The sequence below is a fragment of the Myotis davidii genome, unplaced genomic scaffold, assembly GCF_000327345.1.
Source record: "Myotis davidii unplaced genomic scaffold, ASM32734v1 scaffold935, whole genome shotgun sequence".
Lineage (NCBI taxonomy): Eukaryota > Metazoa > Chordata > Mammalia > Chiroptera > Vespertilionidae > Myotis > Myotis davidii.
Window position 1 is genome coordinate 2,032,952 of NW_006286974.1, and position 6,715 is coordinate 2,039,666.

The following is a 6,715-nucleotide window of genomic DNA, read 5'->3' on the forward strand; positions in this document are numbered from 1 at the left end:
TCAAAGTGATAAATACCAAGCACCTACAACCAAGATTACTTTATCCAGCAAAGCTATCATTCAGAACTGAAGGTCAGATAAAGAGCTTCACAGAGAAGGAAAAGCTAAAGGAGTTCATCACCACCAAACCAATATTATATGAAATGCTGAAAGGTATCCTTTAAGAAGAGGAAGAAGAAAAAGGTAAAGATACTAATTATGAACAACAAATATGCATCTATCAACAAGTGAATCTAAGAATCAAGTGAACAAATAATCTGATGAACAGAATGAACTGGTGATTACAGTAGAATCAGGGACATAGAAAGGGAATGGACTGACTATTCTTGGGGCGGAAAGGGTGTGGGAGATGCGGGAAGAGATTGGACAAAAATTGTGCACCTATGGATGAGGACAGTGGGTGGGGAGTGAGGGCGGGAGTGGGGTGGGAACTGGGAGGAGGGGAGTTATGGGGGTAAAAAAGAGGAACAAATGTAATAATCTGAACAGTAAAGATTAAAAAAAAAAAAAAGAAAGAGAGCCCCACCCGGTTTGGCTCAGTGGATAGAGCATTGGCCCTCAGTACATTCAAGGCCACGTACCTCAGTTGCAGGCCTGATCCCAATCTCCCTGGAGGCAACCAATTGATGTGTCTTTTTCACACTGAAGTTTTTCTGTCTCTCCCCCTCCCTTCCACTCTAAAAATCAATGGAGTCCAGCTGGTGTCTCTCAGTGGTTGGACGTTGACCCATGAACCAGACAGATCACGATTAGATTCCCGGTCAGGGCACATGCCTGTGTTGCAGGCTTGATCCCCAGTAGGGGGTGTAGGAGGCAGCAGATTGATGATTCTCTATCACTGATGTTTCTGTCTCTCCCTCTCTCTGAAACTAATAAAAATATATATATATATTTTAATTTAAATATATTTTATTGATTTTTTACAGAGAGGAAGGGAGAGAGAGAGAGAGTTAGAAACATCGATGAGAGAGAAATCAGCCTGCGGACTGAAGGGTCCCAGGTTCGATTCTGGCCAAGGGCACATGCCTAGGTTGCGGGCCTGATCTCTAGTGGGGGCATGCAGGAGGCAGCCAATCAATGATTCTCTCTTATCATGATGTTTCTAACTCTCTTTCTTTCTCCCTTCCTCTCTGAAATCAATAAAAATATATATTAAAAAAAAATTAAAATGGAAAAAATATCCTTGGATAAGAATTAAAAAAAAAAGTGAATTTGAAATCTGTCCTGTATTACTGTTCATATAATGGCAGTACTTATATTTTTGCCTCAGGGCTTTGCACTTACTGTCCTGTTTGCCTGACAGCTCTGTCCCTGGAGAGCTGCATGGTTCACTGCCCACTTCATTCAGGTCTCTTTTCAAATGTCATCTCTTTTCAGAGATGCCTTCTTGGGCTGTCCTCTCTGAGAGCACTCACCCAATCTCCATTCCCTTACTCTATTTTTCTAAATAAATTTATCAGGGGAGAACCAAGATGGTGGCGTAAGGTACAGACCTGTGCGTGCTGTCTCCCACAACATCAAGACTACCAACTATAAAAGAAACAGTTGTCATTCAGAACCATGGGAAAGCTGGCCCAGTGGAAGCTCTACAACTGGAAGGAAAGAAAGAAGAGTATTGAGACCGAGTAGGGTGTGCAGAGGCTCCAAGAACGGAGGTATGGAATCGCGCAACAGGGTGGCTGCAACTGGATGCGCGGTTTTTTTTAATCAGAAGGGGATGCGGACGCTCAAATCCACTGAGTGTGTTTGGGGTGGGATTCTAAGGACCCAGACCCCTACGGGGAGAAGCGGGACGGCCTTGCAACACACCGGTGAGAGTGGCTGTCTCATGGAACTGCTCGCCGGCACTCAGGGATGTGAGTCGCTGAGTTGCGCAGAGGCAAATAGATGTGGAGACACCATTGCCCTTGGCCCCGCCCTGGTGATTCCCGGGGATCCCCCCCTACTCAAATTACATCCCCAACCAAGCTGTGGTAGTGACACAAAGAGAACCACCTATGCTTTTGCAGCCCAGCCCAGCAGAATGCAGATTTCAACTCCTCGCATACATAAGGGACATAATAAAGAAGCAGAATCAGGTTCGGAGGAAGCCGGAGCCGGACCTGGCTGGGCCGGCGACGTAGAACCGCTGTACCAGCAAACACACAGGCAGGCCCACCAGATCCAGTCTCACATGGGACGCTGGGTGACGGCAGACAGGCAGTGTGTGCACTTGGTAGAAAACGAAATCTAAGCAAGCATACCAGATATTCAGCCACCAGGAACGCCTGGAGATTTTGTCCAGCAAGGAGCCGCCTAATAAAGGACAGAATGCCAAACTTTGTGTTGCTAAGACGGCCCCGGTGAGGCTGGGACGGCCCCAGCAAGGGTAGACGGCCCCGGTGGGGTTGAGACGCCCCGGTGAGGTTGAAACGGGCCTGGTGAGGCTGAAACGGCCCTGGTGAGGCAGAAACGGTCCCAGTGAGGTTGAGACGGCTCCGGTGAAGGTGAGACGGCCCGGTGAGGTTGAAATGGCCCCGGTGAAGTTGAATCGGCCCTGGTTAGGTCGAGATGCACCAGTGAGGTTGCAACGGCCCGGCAAGGTTGAAATGGCCCCAGTGAAGTCAAGATGGCCCCAGTGAGGTCGAGATGGCCCTGGTGTTGCCAAGACGGTCCCAGTGTGGTTGAAAGGGTCCCGGTGAGGTTGAAATGGCCCCGGTGATATTGAGACAGCCTCAGTGAGGCCGAGATGGCACCGGTGAGGCCAAGACAGCACCGGTGAGGTTGAAACTGCCCCGGTGAGGCTGAATCGGCCCCAGTGAGGCTGAATCGGCCCCGGTGAGGTTGGGACGGCCCCAGTGAGGTTGAGACGGCCCCGGTGAGCCTGCGACGGCCCCTGTGAGGTTGAGGCGGCCCCTGTGAGATGGGGACAGCCCCTGGGAAGCTGAGAAAAATACCACATGAACTCACTCATTTATGGATAATAAGAAACATTATAGACTGATGAACAAAAATGGATACAGAGGCAGAGCAGCATTGAGCAGAATATCAAACTACAGTGGGAACCCTGGGAAGGGTTGGGGGAGTAGGAGATCAACCAAAGGACTTATATGCATGCATATGAGAATAACTAATGGACACAAGACACTGGGGGATGGGGGAAGCCAGGGGAATGTCAAGGGGGAGGAAAAAGGAGACATGTGTAATACTCTTTGTAATACTTTAAGAAGTAAAATAAAAATAAAATAAAATAAAATGTAGCTGCTAGAAAATAAATAAATAAATTTATCAGGCACATTAATTTGCTTTCTTGTTTACTGTGCCTCTCCTTCCATGAGTAGGAACTTTGTGTTTTGTTCACTGCAATCTCTCTAGTGCTTTACAACAATGATGAGCACCTACTACATACTATCATCGATCTGTTGTACTATTTTCAAAAGCTGCATGCCCTTGATTGATTTTTCCATCAAAAGCATTATGTTTTTTCACATTTATTCTGGTCAACTGTGACAAACAGGAAGAAGTGAAGACAACTGATTCTAAAGCCACGTGATAGAATAACCCTAAAATGACAAAGTTGAGGTGCTCGGATAAAACTATTTTTAAGTTTTTTAAAAAAGCATGTTGGGGGGAAAAGTGTGTGTATGTGGGGAGGATGATGTTTCATAAATATGCATGCTACAATCTCTGAAAGTTAAAATATTACATAGATCGCCCTAACCGGTTTGGCTCAGCGGATAGGGCGTCGGCCTGTGGACTGGGGGGTCCCAGGTTCGATTCCGGTCAAGGGCATGTACCTTGGTTGTGGGCACATCCCTGGTGGGGGATGTGCAGGAGGCAGCTGATCAATGATTCTCATCGATGTTTCTGACTCTCTGTCCCTCTCCCTTCCTCTCTGTATAAAATCAATAAAAATATATATTTTTTAAAATATATAAATGTAAAGTGTTATTGATTTTAAAATAAAGACTCAAACTAGAAATGGAAAATTCATTATTTTGTCTTTAAATGAGGGATGATACTGAACTTTCACCACAAAGCTATCTTTGGAAATCCTTATCAATACACACACACACAGAAAAATAAAAAACATGTACCACAACAAATCAATTATGACAGATTTATCTAACTTCTAAGCTTTTCCTGTTGAATGGCTGTATTTAATGTTAGATAAGGAACTAAATATTTGTCAACAAACCCTTTTTATATCTCCTTAGTGATAATGTCTATAAAACCAAATTGTAAGCTTAGCCCCGATTTGGGAAAGCATGACAAACCAGGTAATTTTAGAGAATACTCCACAGGTATTCACAATATATCAGCAAGATCCAGGTCTAATTAAGTTCTTATTTGACCACAGATGAAGGTACTTTGACACTTTAAAATATGATCTGAAGAGAAACCAGAATGATATATATATAGCTAAGTCTTGCCTCTTCCCACAGGCCCTCAGGTATAGATGAAGACTTTTGGAATAAAAGCTTTGCTTTCCAATGCCATCTCACAGACATCTATGACATAAGCTAATCCAAGATGGGTACCTTTTCTTTAGATACTTCCTCCACATTAGAGAACCATTCCTGATGCCTTACATCTGGAGAAAGGAAAAGAGATCCAATGTATGAAAACTATCTGGCACACATACATTAAGAACATAACCCAATCCTAGACGGTTTGGCTCAGCAGATAGTGTGTCACCCTGCAGATGGAAGAGTCTCGGGTTTGATTCTGGTCAAGGGCACCTGCCTGGGTTGCAGCTCAATCCCTCATAGGGAGTGTGCAGGAGGCAGCCAATCAATGATTCTCTCAAATCATTGATGTTTCTACCTCTCTCTCTCCCTCTCCCTTCCTCTCTGAAAACAATAAAAATGCATTAAAAAGAAAAAAAAAGAACATCACCCAACATCACTCCACCCTCTGCTTTCTGCTCACAGGACCACACACCTTAGCATCAAATCTAAACTCTTTAAGTTGCCGACAAAGCCCTATGTGACCTGGTCTCTGGATACCTCTCTCTTCTTCACTCTAGCAAGCTCCATTTCCTAATATCCCATTATTCCAAGGTTGTTCCTGTCCTTGAGCTCCTGTACTTCCTATTCCCTCTGCCTGGGAATGTCTGTCCCCTCACCTTTCCATGGCTGGTCTCAGCTCAAATGTCACCTCCTCTGAGAAACCTTCTTCATCATCAAATCACCTGTTACCTGTCCTTATCTGAAACTATCTAATTCATTTATCTGTATTGTTGTCCCCCTATCCCCGAACATAAGCTACCCAAGGGATGGAACCTTGTCCATTTTTGCTTCTTCACTATTATCTCAGAGATTAACAGGCAAATAATGTTCATAAATATGCATGCTACAATCGCTGAAAGTTAAAATACTACATAGATCCTAGAATTTTATAAGTTTAAAGCTCAATGAAGTTTAAAAGGAACAAATTAATTCCAAAACTAGAGCAGTGCTCTCCAACCGATTTAATCCTGTATAGAAAATGGTTTCCCTCTATTCCAGCCCCCAACTAGCAGAAATCAAAGTAATCATAAAGGGAGAGAATTCCCTTGCATTGATGGAAAGAAGTGAATTATACAAAAAAAAAAATGGAAACACAAAAAAGGGGCCAAACAGTGTACAGATGATGTGTTGTAGAACTGTGTACCTGAAACCTGTATAATTTTGTTAGCCAGTGTCACTTCAATAAATTCAATAAAAAGGGTAAAAAAGAAAAAAAGGCCAAAAATTCCAGGATGGGGGTTCACAGAAAGGAGAAAATGAGCACTGGTGAGATCCAAGAGTACAAAATCCCCTTCTGTGGCTCCAAGGAATAGTAATAATTGTGCACCTGGTGGGTGGCAAGCCCTGGCCACTTGGACACAGCAGTGAACAAGACAGGCAAAAAAACCCAAAAAAACCAAGGCCCTTGCTCTCCAAGTTTACATTTTAGCAGTCAAGACAGACAATAAACAAGTCAACTATTAAGTGATTATAGATGACGATCGATGCATGAAGTATATTAAAACTAGTGCGAAGTGATGAAGAGTTGAGGAGAGCTTGGTCAAAGAAGGTCTAACTAAGGTGTGTAAAACTTGAAGGATAGGGAGCCAGCCTTGCAAAGGTCTGATGTTGGTCATTTCCACGCAAATGAAAGGCACGTCCAAATGCTTTATAATGGGCATGAGCTTGGAACATTTAAGGAAAAAAAAAGGCATGTCAGTATGTCTACCGTGGCTAACGAGGAAAGATGGGTGGGGGAAGTAGACAATGAGATGGGACTATACAGCGCAGTAATAACTCAGTGGATCCTCACAGCCATTTTACCAGGCAGACTGTTTTCAACCCCATTTTGCAGATAAGGAAGTGGAGGCTCGGCCCTAGGCTACGCTCCTAGGGAGAGGCTAAATCTTAGAACGAACCCGGGCGTTCTAATTCCAAAGCCCATGCTCCGAATTACCAAACCATATCGCGTTTCCCCCAAGAGGGGTATCCATTATTACAGGGCAGGTACATGGACTAGAATTTAATCCTGACAAACAACTCAGCAGAGTGAGATCACCATGCCCATTTTACAGTCGGAGAGAATGAAGCACACTCCTCCTTAGGAAGGTGAGTCCAGGGAAGGGGCGGTCGGGGGGCGGCCGGCATCCCCAGCCGTGCAGCCAGACAGGCCTTGCCGCGCCACTCCACCCACGTTGCGGGTGACCGGGCCCCGAGAACGGACGCGCGGCCATGACCAATGAGAG

At 44.8% G+C, this 6,715-nt stretch overlaps 1 protein-coding gene across 1 annotated transcript in view; it reads right to left on the reverse strand.

Annotated features, from left to right (window-relative positions):
• CSE1L (CSE1 chromosome segregation 1-like (yeast)) overlaps positions 1-6,715 on the reverse strand; it is a 60,264-nt gene that overhangs the window by 53,074 nt on the left and 475 nt on the right. The gene's annotated exons all lie outside the window — the stretch shown is intronic.